General features: G+C 51.9%; 1 protein-coding gene across 3 annotated transcripts in view; it reads right to left on the reverse strand.

The window, feature by feature from the left end:
• CSTPP1 (centriolar satellite-associated tubulin polyglutamylase complex regulator 1) overlaps positions 1 to 21,781 on the reverse strand; it is a 149,081-nt gene that overhangs the window by 114,036 nt on the left and 13,264 nt on the right. Inside the window, exon 1 of one of the 3 annotated variants that reach the window (XM_075325526.1) lies at positions 18,858 to 18,946. The exons of the other annotated variants lie outside the window; for them this stretch is intronic. The gene's annotated coding sequence lies outside the window, so the exon portion shown is untranslated. Of the gene's footprint in view, positions 1 to 18,857; positions 18,947 to 21,781 lie in introns of those variants that run through there. 3 annotated transcript variants of the gene reach the window in all.

The following is a 21,781-nucleotide window of genomic DNA, read 5'->3' on the forward strand; positions in this document are numbered from 1 at the left end:
GTAGTGGCCGCTCTCAGTACTGCAGTCAGCTCTGTACATCGTGTAGTGGCCGCTCTCAGTACTGCAGTCAGCTCTGTACACCGTGTAGTGGCTGTTCTCAGTACTGCAGTCACCTCTGTACACCGTGTAGTGGTTGTTCTCAGTACTGCAGTCAGCTCTGTACACCGTGTAGTGGCTGTTCTCAGTACTGCAGTCAGCTCTGTACACCGTGTAGTGGCTGTTCTCAGTACTGCAGTCAGCTCTGTACACCGTGTAGTGGCTGTTCTCAGTACTGCAGTCAGCTCTGTACACCGTGTAGTGGCTGTTCTCAGTACTGCAGTCAGCTCTGTACACCGTGTAGTGGCTGTTCTCAGTACTGCAGTCAGCTCTGTACACCGTGTAGTGGCTGTTCTCAGTACTGCAGTCACCTCTGTACATCGTGTAGTGGTTGTTCTCAGTACTGCAGTCAGCTCTGTACATCGTGTAGTGGCCGCTCTCAGTACTGCAGTCAGCTCTGTACACCGTGTAGTGGTCGTTCTCAGTACTGCAGTCAGCTCTGTACACAGTGTAGTGGCTGTTCTCAGTACTGCAGTCAGCTCTGTACATCGTGTAGTGGCCGCTCTCAGTACTGCAGTCACCTCTGTACACCGTGTAGTGGCCGTTCTCAGTACTGCAGTCAGCTCTGTACACCATGTAGTGGCCGCTCTCAGTACTGCAGTTAGCTCTGTACACCGTGTAGTGGCTGTTCTCAGTACTGCAGTCAGCTCTGTACATTGTGTAGTGGCCGCTCTCGGTACTTTCTTTTCGTCTTCCCCCCTTTCTTCTCTTTAGTGATGTGCCTTATTCTATAGGAGATGGGTGATTCCTGGTGACCGCGCTCATCACATGCACAGTATACGGGCCCGTACCGCACTATGACAATGATCCTCTGTCTCTGTATAGATTTCTATTCTATCGCTTTTATCTGAACCAGAAGCTGTAGACAGAGAGGAGACAGCAATGGGGGCTCGTCCCGAGACAAGAGGAGCAGCGCGGGGTCTTAGGAGCCATCTCCGGGGAGGGCTCGCTGCACAGACTTGCCTCCGACACAAACGCACACCTGTTCTGTATCTGAAATCGGAACCGCCCGGAGATAAAAGCTGGAGAGCGGCGTGAATGCGTCTCCATCACGCTGGGGCACGGCCTCGTGTTCCTCTGATCTTGGATGATAACCTCCATCATTAGAGCCACTTAAATGGATGTTATCTGGGGCTTCTATGGTGGCCACACCGGCGGATCATCCCATGCCCTACACCGGGTATCATACGTCTGTCCGGTGTCACCGTAGACACGGAGATATATCGAACACAGAAATAGAACCTCGGGAAACGCTCTCTGATATGATGCAGACCCAATAAGAAGGCTCCGGAGGGGATCCACCGGCGGAACTGGAGATCTATTCACCGGATAATCAGAGAAGCCACTACTGTGCGGCATCAGAAACAATCACGACTGATAAATGTCACAGACATGCAGACGCCATACACTCAGTCAGACGTAAAGGTAATCGGTCGTCAACAAGGACACACACCTGCCAGTTTCTCCACTTATGAGCCTCTTTTTCCCTTCATTCCACATCCCAAACTCATCGCGCTGATTGAAAAAATGCTAAAATCCGTTCAACTCAAGACAAGACCGGACCACGAGATCACTGAGGGATCAGTCTACAGGACCACGAGATCACTGAGGGATCAGTCTACAGGACCACGAGATCACTGAGGGATCAGTCTACAGGACCACGAGATCACTGAGGGATCAGTCTACAGGACCACGAGATCACTGAGGGATCAGTCTACAGGACCACAAGATCACTGAGGGATCAGTCTACAGAACCACAAGATCACTCAGGGATCACTCTACAGCTGCCTCAAGAAGTCTCTGAAGAGGAGAAAAGGAAGGAACAGAATAAAGGAGCAGTGGAGACACAGATATGGTCAGCTGGTATTTTTTTACTATCCTCTAGGCTTTTCTGTGCTGTGCCAGGCTCCACAGAACTTCTCCAGACTCCTCCGCCCCTCCCTCCAGACTCCTCCGCCCCTCCGTCCCTCCCTCCAGACTCCTCCGCCCCTCCCTCCAGACTCCTCCGCCCCTCCGTCCCTCCAGACTCCTCCGCCCCTCCCTCCAGACTCCTCCTTCCCTCCTTCCAGACTCCTCCGCCCCTCCCTCCAGACTCCTCCGCCCCTCCGTGTCTCCCTCCAGACTCCTCCGTCCCTCCTTCCAGACTCCTCCGTCCCTCCTTCCAGACTCCTCCGCCCCTCCCTCCAGACTCCTCCGCCCCTCCCTCCAGACTCCTCCGTCCCTCCCTCCAGACTCCTCCGCCCCTCCTTCCAGACTCCTCCGCCCCTCCTTCCAGACTCCTCCGCCCCTCCTTCCAGACTCCTCCGCCCCTCCCTCCAGACTCCTCCGCCCTTCCAGACTCCTCCGCCCCTCCCTCCAGACTCCTCCGCCCCTCCCTCCAGACTCCTCCACCCCTCCCTCCAGACTCCTCCGCCCCTCCCTCCAGACTCCTCCGCCCCTCCCTCCAGACTCCTCCGCCCCTCCCTCCAGACTCCTCCGCCCCTCCCTCCAGATTCCTCCGCCCCTCCCTCCAGATTCCTCCATCCCTCGCTCCAGATTCCTCCATCCCTCGTCCAGACTCCTCTGTCTATCCATCCAGATCCCGATAATTCTAGGGAAGAATCAGGAGTGCACCATGCAAATTAAATGGGTGATCAGACTTGCCAAAAACAACAATTTAATTCAACTTTAATCTAATGTTTACAGGGGCCTCTTGGTGCAAAGCTTGATATCAATAGCCGGCTCAGTGACATATGGTGCTGCTGTTACTTTCTAGTGAGTGCATTGACACCTGGGCTGCAGTCACAGCTGCACTGCTCAGTACTGTCATGTACTCCATTCTGATACTCACTAGTAAGCATTATATCCTCCACCAGTGCCAGATTAACAGCTACTCTGCTGAACATTTCTGCATACGTTTCTCCATGCTACTTGCTTTCTATGAAGCGCTTATTTCATCTCAGTGCTGGATTCACAGCTACCCCGCTCAGTACTACATGGACAGTATGGCAGGAACCTTGCGTGTCTGCGTGCTGTGTACAGGAGATAGCATTGCAGTTAATTTCCATCCATTAGCTTGAAGGCAACACAAAATTATAATAAAATTATTGCAAGAGTAGAAAAATGAGTAATTTAATAACCAAAAATAGTGCAATTCCTTCAAGTACACAGCACAGCATATTCTGGAACGACGCTGTAAAACTTAGGGGTACTTCTTACATAGCGAGATCGCTGCTGAGTCACGGTTTTGGTGACGCAGCAGTGACCTCATTAGCGATCTCGCGGTGTGTGACACTGAGCAGTGATCTGGCCCCTGCTGTGAGGTCGCTGCTCGTTACACACTGCTCTGGTTCATTTTTTGCTCGTTGCTCTCCCGCTGAGAAGCGCACATCGCTGTGTGTGACAGCGAGAGAGCAACGATCTGAATGTGCAGGGAGCAGGAGCCGGCGTCTGGCAGCCTGCGGTAAGCTGTAACTAAGGTAAACATCGGGTAACCAAGCAAAGTGCTTTGCTTGGTTACCCGATAATTTACCTTGGTTACTAGCGTCCGCCGCTCTCACGCTGCCAGTGCCGGCTCCCTGCACACGTAGCCAGAGTACACATCGGGTAAATAAGCAAAGCGGTTTGCTTATTAACCCGATGTGTACTCTGGCTAGGAGTGCAGGGAGCCAGCGCTAAGCGGTGTGTGCTGGTAACCAAGGTAAATATTGGGTAACCAAGGGAAGTGCTTTGCTTGGTTACCCGATATTTACCTTAGTTACCAAGCGCAGCATCGCTTCCAAGCGTGGCTGGGGGCTGGTCACTGGTGAGAGCTGCCTGATTGACAGCTCATCAGCGACGCAGCAGCGATCCTGACCAGGTCAGATCGCTGGTGGGATCGCTGGAGCGTCGCTAAAGTGTGACGGTACCTTAGAACTGTACTTGAATATTAGAACCAAGTGGTAATAATGTAGCTGCTTCATTCTATTGTTAGCATGATTGAAAAAGTTCATATATGACCAAGGTCAACCAGGGGAGAAGACGTAAGTCACTAAAAAGGTAAAAGGGGGGCTGCGGATTAGATATGTGATGTGATATGTGTGTGCTACGTATATGCTACGATGTATAAAGTAGGCCATAGACATGTAAGGCGCCATGGAATAAATGGCGATATAAGATTGATCGGATAAGTAGAGCGACAAGTGACTGACGTCGTGAGAATTTGTTTTTAAAAAAAAGCAAAACACCAAAAAGATATTCCGGAAAATGATTGAATTTTCACGGCTTCATCACCAGTGTTATATGAGGTTTACGTAATAAAACACTTGGCGCTATAGAAGAAAGAGGAAAGAGAGCGCGAGAGAAACATCTCTGGACACCGTGTTCCCAAAGACGTGCAGTGTGATACAAGCCGATGTGAAAGGAGCCGGGGCCGGGCCATGGAGTCCGGTAAAGACTAATTACTACCCTTTACTTCCACCACAAAAAAGTGTCAGCAGAACCCTTCACCGGGGCCGTGCCGAGCATGTCTGATGAGGGCGAGGGACCGCGGCCAGGGGGCTATTTTGCTGTGGAGCCCCCCTTTGCTGGTACAGCTACTCCGTAGGAGTTCATTTTATTTCAGCCTTGGAAGAATGAGGGTCTTTCTTGCCTGCCAAGTACCGAGACGCTCTGTCGCCTCACAATCCTAACTCGGGGACCCTTTTCAGTTCTCCCGTGAAAAGCTTTAATAGCGCTGGCACTGTATATTCCTGGACTTTACAAGTGTACAAGGCTCGCTCGCAAGTGCTTTGATTCTGATGGTGCGTGCTCACATGGCCGGAGCTGGCAGGAAATGGGCACGGCCCTCGTGAAGGGCGCGATTAAAAGCTGACAAAACAATGCCAAAATAAGTCGCTCACCTCCATTGTGAAGAGACGAGAGGAGACTTGATAATTGGGAAAATTCATCCTCAGTATGGAGCGTACTGGGGGGGATTCACGCTCTCAGGGGGCAGTGGGCAGCGTTCACACAGGCAATGCGGTTTGCTCCAAACGTACAGTTTTATTGTTTTCATAAAACTCCCAAGGTGTCATGGTTCTGATCCGTGGTGCTCTGTTCTCCAGCAGAACCGGTGTTGTGTTTTGTATTTTGCGCCAGTGGACGGGTGGTTTCCCATCCTTAGTTCCTGCGCTGGTTTTGGGAGGGGCCCTCTCAACAGGCGCCTCGTTCCGGAACGCCGCCAGTCGTAGTTCCTGTCTGCAGTAAGTGCTCTGGCTCCAGTTTGTGCTTTGATTTTGTCCTCCTACCCCGGACCTGTTGTTATCCCTCTCCTCCCGTGTCCCTGACTCTGACGTTGTTCTCCAGATCCTGACCTCCAGCTCATACCCCGACCTCGGCTCCACTTTTCTCCAGTATACCTTATGTGACTTCCTGGCTTCTGACCTCTGGCTTGTACCCTGACCTTGGCTCCCCTTCCCCCCTAGTGTTCCTTACGTGACTTTCTGGCTTCTGACCACCAGCTTGTGCACTGACCTCGGTGTTGCTTCATCCCTGTGTTCCATACGTGACCTCCTGGCTCCTGACCTCTGGTTTGTTGGACTTTGCGGTCAGTAGTTGCATCTGGTGACACCTGGTGGTAGTTCATCACACAAACTATTCAATAACGCCTCCGCCCCTCCACCCAGACTCTTCCGCCCCTCCACCCAGACTCTTCCGCCCCTCCACCCAGACTCTTCCGCCCCTCCACCCAGACTCTTCCGCCGTCCCTCCCTCCAGACTCCGCCGTCCCTCCCTCCAGACTCCGCCGTCCCTCCCTCCAGACTCCTGATAATTCCAGGGAAAAATTTGAAGCCCATCATACAGAATAGATGGGTGGTCAGACGTGCCAAAAACAACGATTTAATTCAACTTTAATCTAATGGTTACAGGGGCCTCTCGCTCAAATCCTGATCTCAATAGCCGGCTCTGTGACGTAAGGTCTATACTCCGGAAAAACACCGATAAATTCTTACATCGTCAAAGAGTTGCCTGTACTTGAGACTTTCCAAACACAGATAATCGGTTTGTTTTATGTCCTTACGCCTTTGGGACAGAAAAGTATCATGTGAATAACAAGATTAGTAGCGTTCATGAGTCAGATCTTCTCGAATGTCCAAGACCAGAGCTTTTATGTGCCGTATCTTATTCTTCAGTTGTAAGTGAGATGGGATAGGGGGACAAAAACAAACCCTGGAGGGTGTAGGAGGCCCCCGATATTTGGTCATTGTGGATCTGTGACATGGGTGCACACAACCCCGTCAGCCATGTCGATGGTGGCCCCCCACCCTTATGTACCTGCCTCGTTTTACCTCTAAACCCAAAGCCCCAGGTGTAGCTTTTAAGATCAGAGAGAAGACGAGAGAGCATACATCTGATCGGATGGCCCGGGGCCTGGAGCCTCCCGAATGTGACTGCAGACACAGAGTATTGTAGCTTTATCACAATTACCTGTAATCTCCCTGCCAGATAATGGTGTTAACAAGAGCCTCTGCGCACAATGGGACAGCTGGGGACGGCTCCCAGCGCTGGGGGAAACAACCACGCTTTGAAGAAAAATAAAAGCTTAAAAGACTACAAGAATGAAAATAAAAAAAAAATCTCTTGGCAAACAGGAATTTTTTTTTTTCTGTAGTGTTCTTGCAAAGTAAACTTTTACTGGGAGATTTGCAAGCGATGATGACAGGGATCGGGCTAAACTGTGTGTTATGATAATAAAGTCCTTTAATGATGACAAATGGGGCCGAGCTCAAAGGGGCTGAGATGATAGTGGCATGCCCTGGGAAAACTTCAGAGGAGAGGGCCTGCCTGCGACATGTTCACCGGGAGAACAAAGACCGAGAACGGTGTAAGATAAGAGTGTTTACAGCTAAGGAATGAAAGAGACGGCGAGCCATGGAAAGACCTGACGAGAACGGTCTACTGGCGGCAAATCTATAGAGGAGACGTAGACATGGATGGCCAAGGAGCCACACGCTGGGTGATGTCCCTTTGGGTACTCGTGGTAAAGAGCGGATCACAACGATGACCAAGAATGGCACAGATATGAGTGTTTACAGCTACAAGAATGAAAGATGACGAGCCACGAAAAGACCTGACGAGAACGGTCTACTGGTGAGAAAATCTATAGAGGAGACGTAGACATGGATGGCCAAGGAGCCACACGCTGGGCAATGTCCCATTGGGTACTCATGGTAAAGAGCTGATCACAACGATGACCAAGAATGGTGCAGATAAGAGTGTTTACAGCGACAGGAATGGAAGAGACGGCGAGCCGAGCCATGGAAAGACCTGACGAGAACGGTCTACTCGCGGCAAAATCTATAGAGGAGACGTAGACATGGATGGCCAAGGAGCCACACGCTGGGCGATGTCCCGTTGGGTACACGTGGTAAAGAGTTGACCATAACGATGACCAGGCGATCAGCAATCACCGCTTTGGCCGGTATCATAGACACTACCCAACGGTCGGCGCCATGTAGTTTCCAAACCTCCCATTCACTTCTAACCTTCCGCTCAGGTATTTCTGTAAACCCTAAGAACATCTCCATTATTTTATGATCATACATGTGCCTGAATGCGGATGACCCTCTTAGTCTCTGCATCAGCCATGATGTGACCCCACAATCTCCTCTAGTGAACCCTGAAAAGCTCCAGACCTGGTGGACTGAAGACTTCCATGTATTAGATTGATTCTCAATTATCTGAATTGCCACCATGTTTTATCGGCCGGTGGCTTTCCCCAGAAAAAATGAGTTTAATATTGATCCAAAACCAATACTGGACTAGAATTAGAGATGAGAAAATGGCTCCACAAAACCGCGGTCCACAGTCCAGGCCGGTGCTCTATGTTGAAGGACAGGAGCTGCGCGAATTTCCCAAGTGTCCGGGTTCACCAGAACACTGGTTGATTTGCCGGACTGGCATAAAGTCATCTGTCCGGCAGGCAGCACATAGGTGACGTCTTACCAGCCCAGCTCATCTTAAGCTGAACCTGTGATCTTGGAAGGTAAGATAATTCACGCAGCTCCTGACCATGGCCAGAGAGCACTGATCGGTACCATGGAACGTGGCTGTACAAAGCGATCCAGTTATCTCCAAGCATCACAATTTGGAGACTCCCGGCAAACCCCAAGGACTTGTCAGCGCTCTCTGATTAACGATTAATAAGATATGATATCTGATCTCCTACAACAATTCGAAACATCTGCATTACATCTTCTTAGGTTTCAAGTTAGACGATGGAAAAAATACTTTAGCGCTCAGGATCATCATGCAGAAAACCCCCAAGAAACTTGTAATGTCCCCTCAGTGGAGTCCATGGTTTAGTTTCTAGGCAATAAATTCTATATGGGAAGAGTTACCAACATTGACGACAGCGTCCTGTTCCACGTCGTCTGAATGACCAGGGCTAGAGTGTTTGTCAACGAACAGGACATACGGTAGTTTTGTTGGCAGACGGGTCATTTTTGGACTGTTAGCCCATCTGATGAGTGACATGGGACTAAGATTTCATCCACTTGGTGGCCCATCCAAGAGCTGAAGAAAATCCTCAAGGGGCCTACTCTACTCTGCACTTCCTCTGGCCAGTGTGAAGCACCAACCATGACCATGAGTCACACGTATCTCTTCTCTTCTTGATTATTTCATGGGATCTGAGGATTAAGATGCACATAAACAATAAGTAAATGTTACCCAAATCTCCAATTTCAGTAAAATCTGCAGAGTATTCAATGTTTTGAGGTCACTAGATTTTCCCTCGATGACAGATGTTGCTGTAAACCAGAATTAGATTTATTTTTTTTTGGCCCAAGTCAAGCATAGGAGTGTGAAGCTAGTTCATTAGGTAGCTATCTCAGAGAGTGAGGATCAAAGAGACATATCAGAAGCCTAGATTGGGGAAGGACTTGGCAGAGACCTCACCAACTGGTAAAACGAATGAGAATATGTGCAGCTCTCGCTTAACAAAGTCTTTAGATTCCAAGGACAATCCGAGGAGAGCAGATGTCTTCTCCTCCGTGTTATTATTTATTATTATTTAACGGCCTTGAAATTGATCTGAAGCCATGAAGACTTGATGGATGAACACTCTGTAGGAAGATCGATCTTGTGAAGCATAGATAGGTCCACCAGTGTCTTCTCCGCCTAGATAGGTCAACCGAGGTCTCCTCTGACTAGATTGGTCCACCAGCATCTTCTCTGCCTAGATAGGTCCACCAGGGTCTCATCTGACTAGATAGGTCCACCAGGGTCTCATCTGACTACATAGGTCCAACAGGGACTTCCCCGCCTAGATAGGTCTACCAAGATCTTTTCCGCCTAGATATGTCCACCAGGGTCTTCTCCACCTAGATAGGTCCTACAGGGTCTTCTTTGCCTAGACAGGTCAACTAGGGTCTTTTCCGCCTAGATAGGTCCAACAGGGTCTTCTTTACCTAGATAGGTTCACCAGGATCTTTTCCGCCGTTTTCTTGATAATATCAAACAATCGGGTTGTTCTTTGCCTTGTTCCTTCAATTCTTCCGATCATAATGTCCTTCTCCAGTGATTGCTCTCTTCGTATGGTGGGTCCAAATTGAAAAAATACAGAACCTGCACTGATCAAAACATCGGACATCCCTCTATGAAATGATAGATAACACTCCAACTGTATAGGGACCTCTACATAGAATGTGTAAGATATGGCCGTCATGACCACAGTGCCGCTACTTTAAGTCAACAGGTCTAAGTTGCAGTACTGGGCCAAGGAGTGATGTTTAACGGGCCGTGATATTCTGTGGAACCAATAAAACCCGATCCTTGCAAGCACTTAGTAAAGTTGAGAAAGAATATGCTGTACTGACCACTTCTGATCACAGACACTAGTTCTCCTCCAACCTGACAGCGTTTCAGAAGGTAAAGGAGGACAAGACTATATATTATATTTTACAGCCGCAATCATTTATGGGAATTGGTGGAAAGTCTGCAAAGCTTTTCCCATAAATGTCCGAACACTGAAGACGGTAAAAAGAATATAAAATCTACTGCACGGTCTATCGCAAACCACAATGGCTGGAGCTGACCGAACGACCCTGACTTAACGATGGCTTTACCGGTGGTTTCGGCTCTGGCTCTCACCCATGTTTTCATCCCCTAAAAAGGACAGCGACGTCTCAGCCACTGAATATTTCCAATTGAAAGATAGATGTGGGAAGATAGCAAGTATGCGCGCAGAGTCCAAACCGCACGCACTAAACTCATTTACCAAAAAGGAGAAACCTCTTTACCTTGGCCTCTTCACAAGAACGATAACAATCTGGAAGGCGTTACTCATGTCTCCAGAATTTTACTATAGTATGTCTAAAATAATAAATCCCGCAGAAAGCAACCACTGCGTGCTACAGCAACAGTGTCCCGTGCCTCCTGCGCTCATACTGCGCTGACATCTAAGAGATCTGACAAACGCACATTTCAGAAAGTAAGTGAACCCTGGAAAGTATGCAAACATTTACTTTATCAACTGCTCTTGTGACTTTACATTGTCCTCGGGAAAAGTCAATCACTGGATGAGAAGAGCAGAGGGTGAAAGGAGAAGCCGTAACCAGTACAGCGAAGAGTGGAGTCGGGAAAGTCATCACCGGGAACCATCCGTACAGCAAAGAGTGGAGGCGGGAAAGTCATCACTGGGAACCATGCATACAGCGAAGAGGGGAGGCGGGAAAGTCATCACCAGGAACCATCCGTACAGCGAAGAGGGGAGGCGGGAAAGTCATCACCGGGAACCATCCGTACAGCGAAGTGTGTAGGTGGGAAAGTCATCACAGGGAACCATCTATACAGCGAAGAGCGGAGGCGGGAAAGTCATCACTGGGAACCATCCGTACAGCGAAGAGAGGAGTCAGGAAAATCATCACAGGGAACCATCCATACAGCGAAGTGTGGAGGTGGGAAAATCATCACAGGGAACCATCTATACAGCGAAGTGTGGAGGTGGAAAAGTCATCACTGGGAACCATCCGTACAGCGAAGAGGAGAGGCGGGAAGTCGTCACCGGGAATCATCCATACAGCAAAGAAGGGAGGTGGGAAAGTAATCACCGGGAACCATCCGTACAGCGAAAAGGAGAAGCGGGAAAGTCATCACTGGGAACCATCCGTACAGCGAAGAGGGGAGGCGGGAAAGTCATCACCGTGAACCATCCGTATAGCGAAGAGGGGAGGCGGGACAGTCATCACCGGGAATCATCCGTACAGCGAAGAGGGGAGGCGGGAACTATCCGTACAGTGAAGAGGGGAGGCGGGAAAGTCATCACCGGGAACCATCCGTACAGCGAAGAGGGGAGGCGGGAAAGTCATCACCGGGAACCATCCATACAGCAAAGAGGAGAGGCAGGAAAGTCATCACCGGGAACCATCCATACAGCAAAGACGGGAGGCGGGAAAGTCATCACCGGGAACCATCCATACAGCAAGGACGGGAGGCGGGAAAGTCATCACCGGGAACCATCCGTACAGCAAAGAGGGGAGGCGGGAAAGTCATCACACCGGGAACCATCCGTACAGCGAAGAGGGGAGGCGGGAAAGTCATCACCGGGAACCATCCGTACAGCAAAGAGTGGAGGCGGGAAAGTCATCACTGGGAACCATGCATACAGCGAAGAGGGGAGGCGGGAAAGTCATCACCAGGAACCATCCGTACAGCGAAGAGGGGAGGCGGGAAAGTCATCACCGGGAACCATCCGTACAGCGAAGTGTGTAGGTGGGAAAATCATCACAGGGAACCATCTATACAGCGAAGAGCGGAGGTGGGAAAGTCATCACTGGGAACCATCCGTACAGCGAAGAGAGGAGTCAGGAAAATCATCACAGGGAACCATCCATACAGCGAAGTGTGGAGGTGGGAAAATCATCACAGGGAACCATCTATACAGCGAAGTGTGGAGGTGGAAAAGTCATCACTGGGAACCATCCGTACAGCGAAGAGGAGAGGCGGGAAGTCGTCACCGGGAATCATCCATACAGCAAAGAAGGGAGGTGGGAAAGTAATCACCGGGAACCGTCCGTACAGCGAAAAGGAGAAGCGGGAAAGTCATCACTGGGAACCATCCGTACAGCGAAGAGGGGAGGCGGGAAAGTCATCACCGGGAACCATCCGTATAGCGAAGAGGGGAGGCGGGACAGTCATCACCGGGAATCATCCGTACAGCGAAGAGGGGAGGCGGGAACTATCCGTACAGTGAAGAGGGGAGGCGGGAAAGTCATCACCGGGAACCATCCGTATAGCGAAGAGGGGAGGCGGGACAGTAATCACCAGGAACCATCCATACAGCGAAGAGGGGAGGCGGGAAAGTCATCACTGGGAACCATCCGTACAGCGAAGAGGGGAGGCGGGAAAGTCATCACCGGGAACCATCCGTACAGCAAAGAGGGGAGGCGGGAAAGTCATCACCGGGAACCATCCGTACAGCGAAGAGGGGAGGCGGGAAAGTCATCACCGGGAACCATCCATACAGCGAAGAGGGGAGGCAGGAAAGTCATCACCGGGAGCCATCCATACAGCAAAGAGGAGAGGCGGGAAAGTCATCACCGGGAACCATCCATACAGCAAAGAGGAGAGGCGGGAAAGTCATCACCGGGAACCATCCATACAGCAAAGAGGAGAGGCAGGAAAGTCATCACCGGGAACCATCCATACAGCAAAGAGGGGAGGCAGGAAAGTCATCACCGTGAGCCATCCGTACAGCGAAGAGGGGAGGCGGGAAAGTCATCACTAGGAACCATCCGTACAGCAAAGAGGGGAGGCGGGAAAGTCATCACCGAAAACCATCCGTACAGCGAAGAGGGGAGGCGGGAAAGTCATCACCGGGAACCATCCATACAGCAAAGAGGAGAGGCAGGAAAGTCATCACCGTGAGCCATCCGTACAGTGAAGAGGGGAGGCGGGAAAGTCATCACTAGGAACCATCCGTACAGCAAAGAGGGGAGGTGGGAAAGTCATCACCGAAAACCATCCGTACAGCGAAGAGGGGAGGCGGGAAAGTCATCACCGGGAACCATCCGTACACCAAAGAGGGGCGGGAAAGTCATCACCGGGAACCATCCATACAGCAAAGAGGGGAGGCGGGAAAGTCATCACCGGGAACCATCCATACAGCAAAGAGGAGAGGCGCGAAAGTCATCACCGGGAACAATCCATACAGCAAAGAGGGGAGGCAGGAAAGTCATCACCGGGAACCATCCGTACAGCGAAGAGGGGAGGCGGGAAAGTCATCACCGGGAGCCATCCATACAGCGAAGAGGGGAGGCAGGAAAGTCATCACCGGGAGCCATCCATACAGCAAAGAGGGGAGGCGGGAAAGTCATCACTGGGAACCATCCGTACAGCGAAGAGGGGAGGCGGGAAAGTCATCACCGGGAACCATCCGTACAGCAAAGAGGGGAGGCGGGAAAGTCATCACCGGGAACCATCCGTACAGCGAAGAGGGGAGGCGGGAAAGTCATCACCGGGAACCATCCATACAGCGAAGAGGGGAGGCAGGAAAGTCATCACCGGGAGCCATCCATACAGCAAAGAGGGGAGGCGGGAAAGTCATCACCGGGAACCATCCATACAGCAAAGAGGGGAGGCGGGAAAGTCATCACCGGGAACCATCCGTACAGCAAAGAGGGGAGGCGGGAAAGTCATCACCGGGAACCATCCGTACAGCAAAGAGGGGAGGCGGGAAAGTCATCACCGGGAACCATGCGCCAATTCATGCAAAACATAAGGTTAATGATTTCTCTACAAAAAGCATCAATCATGTAATGATCTATCTAAAAAAAAGGGAGGGGGCAGGTGGTGCTCTATTCCCAGCACAACGGATTACATTTTGACAAAACGCATGTCCAACAAGGGAAGATTCGCTATAACAGACCGCTGATGTCATTGTTTAGCTGCAGGCCGAGCTGAGTGATGGATGATATAATGACCCATGAGAAGTGATAACAGCCCGAGCATCATTCACCTGAGTTTTCAGCCAATCAGAGGTCATGCGACCGTATGGATGGGATGTCATCACTACCCATGATAGGACATCTCATCTGTCACTCACCTGAGCCTCCGGGTGGCCTCAGTGGTCAGGTGGCAGTATGAACAGGACAGCATAATTTCCAGACTTTCTTTACAAGGAGAAACAGGAAGACAGTACTATCTATGCCTACATCATTTCCAGGGTGAGACAGGGAAGCAATCCTATCTATGCTTACATTATTTGCAGTGACAGACAGAGGAGCAGTACTATCTAGGCCTTCATCATTTTCGGGGAGAGATGGAAGCAGCACTATCGACACCTTCATCGCTTCCAGGGAGAGACAGGAAAGCAGTATCATCTATGCCTACATCATTTTTAGGGAGAGACAGGTAGTCAGTAATATCTATGCCTTCTTCATTCCCGGGGAGAGACAGGGAAGAAGTACCATCTATGCCTGTATAATATGCAGAAAGCCACAGGGATACAGTACTATATGCGTGTGCATCAGTTCAAGGGAGACAGTACTATCTGTACCTATATAATTTCCTAGGAGAGACAGGAATAAGTACTATGTGTGCCTATATCATTTCCAGGGAGAGATAAAGAGTCAGAAGTATCTGTGCCTACATCATTTACAAGGAAAAACAGGGATGCTGTACTATCTGTACCTATATCATTTCCTTGGAGAGACAGGGAGGCACAACCATCTGTACCTATATCATTTCCCGGGAGAGACAGGGAGGCAGTACTATCATTTTTATCATTTTTTGGGATAAAAAGGGAGAAGTACCATCTGTCCTATATTACAGAGCTTCTGTGCCTTCGTTTTAATGCTCAGTGGTGGTCTTGGCCCTTGGACTTGCCTCTATGAGATGTGACCAGTTGTCAGGCATCGGCGGCTATGTCCAGACACTGGTCTTCGTTGTCCACGTAATTTTTCGGCCCCATCTCTAATAAATGAGTGGGAACTATTTTTATCGGATCCTGATTCCCCTCCCCCTCCGAAACAAGTTACATACAAAAACACAGTATCTTCAGAGCGCACAAAAGGTCATCTTAAAGGCACAGCACGCACGATTGTGTTGTGTGACCTTTTACAGTGACATCATGTATATGGTATTCACAGGCCTCGCACTGATTATGGATATTCCTTCCAGGCCTGAAGACTAGAACAAGAGCCACTAACAATCATCAGCCGGCCGGCACCATATACAAGAGCTGGGCTGGAGCCGCGCCGTCCCTGCTGGAGCAGCTTCATGCACGCTCAGCCGCGCCGTCCCTCCCGGAGCCGCGCCGTCCCTGCTAGAGCAGCTTCATGCACGCTCAGCCGCGCCGTCCCTCCCGGAGCCGCGCCGTCCCTGCTAGAGCAGCTTCATGCACGCTCAGCCGCACCGTCCCTCCCGGAGCCGCGCCGTCCCTCCCGGAGCCGCGACGTCCCTCCCGGAGCCGCGACGTCCCTCCCGGAGCCGCGCCGTCCCTGCTAGAGCAGCTTCATGCACACTCAGCCGCACCGTCCCTCCCGGAGCCGCGCCGTCCCTCCCGGAGCCGCGACGTCCCTCCCGGAGCCGCGCCGTCCCTCCCGGAGCCGCGCCATCCCTGCTGGAGCAGCTTCATGCATGCTCAGCCGCGCCGTCCCTCCCGGAGCCGCGCCGTCCCTCCCGGAGCCGCGCCGTCCCTCCCGGAGCCGCGACGTCCCTCCCGGAGCCGCGACGTCCCTCCCGGAGCCGCGCCGTCCCTCCCGGAGCCGCGACGTCCCTCCCGGAGCCGCGCCGTCCCTCCCGGAGCCGCGCCGTCCCTCCCGGAGCCGCGCCGTCCCTCCCGGAGCCGCTTCATGCACGCTCAGTCTACGCAAATCCTCTATAGATGCTTTATAGACATTGTCACATTGAAAGTAGGAAACGAGCGTCCATGAACAATGCAAATCACAAGACGCCGCAGTCCTGAGAGACGGACATGCGCTGCAGAACATTACAGGAACGCGACGTGCGCTGCAGAACATTACAGGAACGCGACGTGCGCTGCAGAACATTACAGGAACGCGACGTGCGCTGCAGAACATTACAGGAACGCGACGTGCGCTGCAGAACATTACAGGAACGCGACATAGATATCTGATGATCCACCAACGAAGAGGTGCACGCCCGGCCCCCATCATTTACTAGTATGGCACCTCCGAAAATTGCTGACCAAGGGCACGTCCACACAAATAAAAGGAGAGAGTCGTGGGGCAAAGACGCAATACCAGGTACAGCCACTGCAAAATGTAAGGCGCTGTGCCTGGTAAGCCATGAAGGGGGCGCTGCGCCTGGTAAGCCATGAAGGGGGGCCTGTGCCTGGTAAGCCATGAAGGGGGCGCTGCGCCTGGTAAGCCATGAAGGGGGGCCTGTGCCTGGTAAGCCATGAAGGGGGCGATGTGCCTGGTAAGCCATGAAGGGGGCGATGTGCCTGGTAAGCCATGAAGGGGGCGCCGCGCCTGGTAAGCCATGAAGGGGGCGATGTGCCTGGTAAGCCATGAAGGGGGCGATGTGCCTTGTAAACCATGAAGGGGGCACTATGCCTGGTAAGCCATGAAGGGGGGGCTGTGCCTGGTAAGCCATGAAGGGGGGGCTGTGCCTGGTAAGCCATGAAGGGGGCGCTGCGCCTGGTAAGCCATGAAGGGGGGGCTGTGCCTGGTAAGCCATGAAGGGGGAGGCTGTGCCTGGTAAGCCATGAAGGGGGCGCTGTGCCTGGTAAGCCATGAAGGGGGCGCTGCGCCTGGTAAGCCATGAAGGGGGCGCTGTGCCTGGTAAGCCATGAAGGGGGCGCCACGCCTGGTAAGCCTTAAGGGGCGATACGCCTGGTAAGCCTTAAGGGGCGATACGCCTGGTAAGCCATGAAGGGGGCGCCGCGCCTGGTAAGCCATGAAGGGGGCGCCGCGCCTGGTAAGCCATGAAGGGGGGGCTGTGCCTGGTAAGCCATGAAGGGGGGGCTGTGCCTGGTAAGCCATGAAGGGGGCGCTGTGCCTGGTAAGCCATGAAGGGGGCGCCGTGCCTGGTAAGCCATGAAGGGGGCGCCGTGCCTGGTAAGCCATGAAGGGGGCGCCGTGCCTGGTAAGCCATGAAGGGGGCGCCGTGCCTGGTAAGCCATGAAGGGGGCGCCGTGCCTGGTAAGCCATGAAGGGGGCGCCGTGCCTGGTAAGCCATGAAGGGGGGGCTGTGCCTGGTAAGCCATGAAGGGGGGGCTGTGCCTGGTAAGCCATGAAGGGGGCGCAGCGCCTGGTAAACCATGAAGGGGGGGCTGTGGCTGGTAAGACATGAAGGGGGGGCTGTGCCTGGTAAGCCATGAAGGGGGCGCAGCGCCTGGTAAGACATGAAGGGGGGGCTGTGCCTAGTAAGACATGAAGGGGGGGGCTGTGCCTGGTAAGACATGAAGGGGGGCTGTGCCTGGTAAACCATGAAGGGGGCGCTGTGCCTGGTAAGCTATGAAGGGGGCGCTGTGCCTGGTAAGCCATGAAGGGGGCGATGTGCCTGGTAAGCCATGAAGGGGGGGGCTGTGCCTGGTAAACCATGAAGGGGGCGCTGCGCCTGGTAAACCATGAAGGGGGCGCTGTGCCTGGTAAGCCATGAAGGGGGCGCCGCGCCTGGTAAGCCATGAAGGGGGCGATGTGCCTGGTAAGCCATGAAGGGGGCGATGTGCCTTGTAAACCATGAAGGGGGCACTATGCCTGGTAAGCCATGAAGGGGGGGCTGTGCCTGGTAAGCCATGAAGGGGGCGCTGTGCCTGGTAAGCCATGAAGGGGGCGCTGCGCCTGGTAAGCCATGAAGGGGGGGCTGTGCCTGGTAAGCCATGAAGGGGGAGGCTGTGCCTGGTAAGCCATGAAGGGGGCGCTGTGCCTGGTAAGCCATGAAGGGGGCGCTGCGCCTGGTAAGCCATGAAGGGGGCGCTGCGCCTGGTAAGCCATGAAGGGGGCGCCACGCCTGGTAAGCCTTAAGGGGCGATACGCCTGGTAAGCCTTAAGGGGCGATACGCCTGGTAAGCCATGAAGGGGGCGCCGCGCCTGGTAAGCCATGAAGGGGGCGCCGCGCCTGGTAAGCCATGAAGGGGGGGCTGTGCCTGGTAAGCCATGAAGGGGGGGCTGTGCCTGGTAAGCCATGAAGGGGGCGCTGTGCCTGGTAAGCCATGAAGGGGGCGCCGTGCCTGGTAAGCCATGAAGGGGGCGCCGTGCCTGGTAAGCCATGAAGGGGGCGCCGTGCCTGGTAAGCCATGAAGGGGGCGCCGTGCCTGGTAAGCCATGAAGGGGGCGCCGTGCCTGGTAAGCCATGAAGGGGGCGCCGTGCCTGGTAAGCCATGAAGGGGGGGCTGTGCCTGGTAAGCCATGAAGGGGGGGCTGTGCCTGGTAAGCCATGAAGGGGGCGCAGCGCCTGGTAAACCATGAAGGGGGGGCTGTGGCTGGTAAGACATGAAGGGGGGGCTGTGCCTGGTAAGCCATGAAGGGGGCGCAGCGCCTTGTAAGACATGAAGGGGGGGCTGTGCCTAGTAAGACATGAAGGGGGGGGGCTGTGCCTGGTAAGACATGAAGGGGGGCTGTGCCTGGTAAACCATGAAGGGGGCGCTGTGCCTGGTAAGCCATGAAGGGGGCGCTGTGCCTGGTAAGCCATGAAGGGGGCGATGTGCCTGGTAAGCCATGAAGGGGGGGGCTGTGCCTGGTAAACCATGAAGGGGGCGCTGCGCCTGGTAAACCATGAAGGGGGCGCTGTGCCTGGTAAGCCATGAAGGGGGCGCCGTGCCTGGTAAGCCATGAAGGGGGCGCCGCACTCACCATGAGGAAACCACAGACATCACAGGTGTCATCTGCACCACCATTATGTAAGGAGCCCACAGACCGTCGCTCAGGCGGAGACCTCGCCCCTCGTGACGGCTGCGGAGTTACTCGGATGATACAAGTTTCTGGAATCTCTCTCTAAATGGATTTCACACCAACCCCCTTAATAATATTATTAGCTGCTAAGTGTGATAATAGCATCAAAACTGCAGGCGATTCTCATCTTGTGGCTGTGATTATTCATGGAGGCGGATTGGCCCGGACTTGCTATGTCTTGCCTTCAGCTACAATTATTACAGAAAAACAGAAGTTCCCAAACCAGAATATTCACGTCCTAGAAAGTGGCGAGATCAGCGCCGAGGAAGAGGTTAATCTTACATAACTTCATGTGAATATATGAGAAATAGTTTATAGAAGGTGGAAAGCACTATCTGTACCCATATTATTTACATGGAGATACAAGGAGGTAGTACTATCTGTACCCACATTATTTACAGGGAGAGACAATGAGGCTGTACTGTCTGCACTAACATCATATACATGAAGAGAAAAGGAGGCAGTAATATCTGTACCAACATCATATACATGGAGAGAAAAAGAGGCAGTACTATCTGTATCTACATCATTTACAGGGAGAGACAAGGAGGCAGTACTATCTGTATACACATCATTTACAGAGAGAGAAGAGGATGCAGCACTATCTGTATCCACATCATTTACAGGGAGAGACAAGGAGGCAGTACTATCTGTATCTACATCATTTACAGGGAGAGACAAGGAGGCAGTACCATCTGTATCCATATCATTTACAGGGAGAGACAAGGAGGCAGTACTATCTGTATACACATAATTTACAGGGAGAGACAAGGAGGCAGTACCATCTGTATCCATATCATTTACAAGGAGAGACAAGGAGGCAGTACTATCTGTATACACATAATTTACAGGGAGAGACAAGGAGGCAGTACTATCTGTATACACATAATTTATAGAGAGAGAAGAGGATGCAGCACTATCTGTATCCACATCATTTACAGGGAGAGACAAGGAGGCAGTACTATCTGTATCCATATCATTTACAGGGAGAGACAAGGAGGCAGTACTATCTTTATCCATATCATTTACAGGGAGAGACAATGAGGCAGCACTAACTGTATCCACATAATTTACAGGGAGAGAAAAGGGGGTCTATAAAATGAAGGTCGTCTCACACTCAGAGCTGTAGAGGACAGTGCAATATGGAGCCTCAAAGTCACAAGTGCAAAACATTGTTACCCTTTTGCTCGTTAGTATATATGTGCCCACATCATTTACAGGGAGAGACAAGGAGGCAGTACTATATGTACCCATATTATTTACATGGAGAAACGGTGAGGCCGTACTACCCTGATGAGCAAAAAGGTAACAATGTTTTGCACTTTTGCCTTTCAGGCTCCATATCTCACCATCCACTACAGCATTGAATGCAAGACTACATTTTATAGACAATCATCTCGGCTTCTCATACATAAATGTGACTTGCAGATATTTAGCAGATGAATAGTTATGCGGATTCTTGTCATGCCGCTGCATTGTTACTGTTTTGCTCTTTTTCTTCCTGTATACTACAAATTACAACCTGTTCTCACATTTCCTGATAGCTCAGTGTGTTATTAGGTTGATTCTCAAGTGAATGTCACTGGTTCAAATTGAGGAGCCGCCATGAAGAAGATTTCCTAGAGAGAGAGAGACACAGCCTCATCCAGGTCATCGATAGCGACCTCTCGATCAAGAAAATTACTGCATCATGTGAGGTCCTGGCAAGTGGAGGAATAAGAAATGACGTCTGTCCGTCCATTCAGAAGCCAAGAGGTGACGTCCCGGCAAAATATCGGAGTCAACGAGTCGCTCATTACAAGGTCTATCAGTTCTGGAGACACCCGGCAGTGGAGGCGGCTCGTGTGCTCCATAATAGTGACATCACAGACGTCCATGCGAGCACCGAGCGACGCACGTTACACAGGTCTGGAATAGTGGCCCGAAAAAAGGCGAAGAAGCCTCAACCTCAATATCATCATAAGAAGCGTCGGCTCGAGATTACAAAGAATGAAAAGGGGAAGATTGCAGACGGGTGATCTGGAGCGATGAGAAGAAAGTCAATAGATGGCTCTGCTGGGGGGAAATGGGTCTGGAAGAAACAAGGAAAAAAGGGGTGAACGGATCAAGAAATTGAAGGAACTATGAAGTTCAATGGCGGAAGCCTGAAGATATGGGGGAGTTTACAGCCAAAGGCGTTGGATACTTAACCTGGATGTATGGTGGTCTCAATGCTGAGCTATATGTGAGGATCCTACAAGACGAGTTACTTCATACTCTCCAGTTCTATGGGGATGAAAAAAGGAGGACAGTGTTCCAGCAGAACCAGGACCCGAGCATACGAGAAGAAATGATCCAATGAGAATGAAGTAGAGGAGCTGGATTGTCCCCACAGTCCCCAGATCTCACCTCAATCCAACACTTGTAGGTGAAGAAAATGCTGTATACATCCCCAAGAGACCCGACCAGTATACACAAACACTGGGAACGTGGAGAAGAGACCTGACCAGTATACACCAACACTGGGAACGTGGAGAAGAGACCTGACCAGTATACATCACCACTGGGAACATGGAGAAGAGACCTGACCAGTATACACCAACACTGGGATCGTGGAGAAGAGACCTGACCAGTATATACCAACACTGGGAACGTGGAGAAGAGACCTGACCAGTATATACCAACACTGGGAATGTGGAGAAGAGACCTGACCAGTATACACCAACACTGGGAACGTGGAGAAGAGACCTGACCAGTATACACCAACACTGGGAACGTGGAGAAGAGACCTGACCAGTATACACCAACACTGGGAACATGGAGAAGAGACCTGACCAGTATACACC

Source organism: Anomaloglossus baeobatrachus, chromosome 10 (genome assembly GCF_048569485.1).
Source record: "Anomaloglossus baeobatrachus isolate aAnoBae1 chromosome 10, aAnoBae1.hap1, whole genome shotgun sequence".
In the NCBI taxonomy this organism is placed as follows: Eukaryota; Metazoa; Chordata; class Amphibia; order Anura; family Aromobatidae; genus Anomaloglossus; species Anomaloglossus baeobatrachus.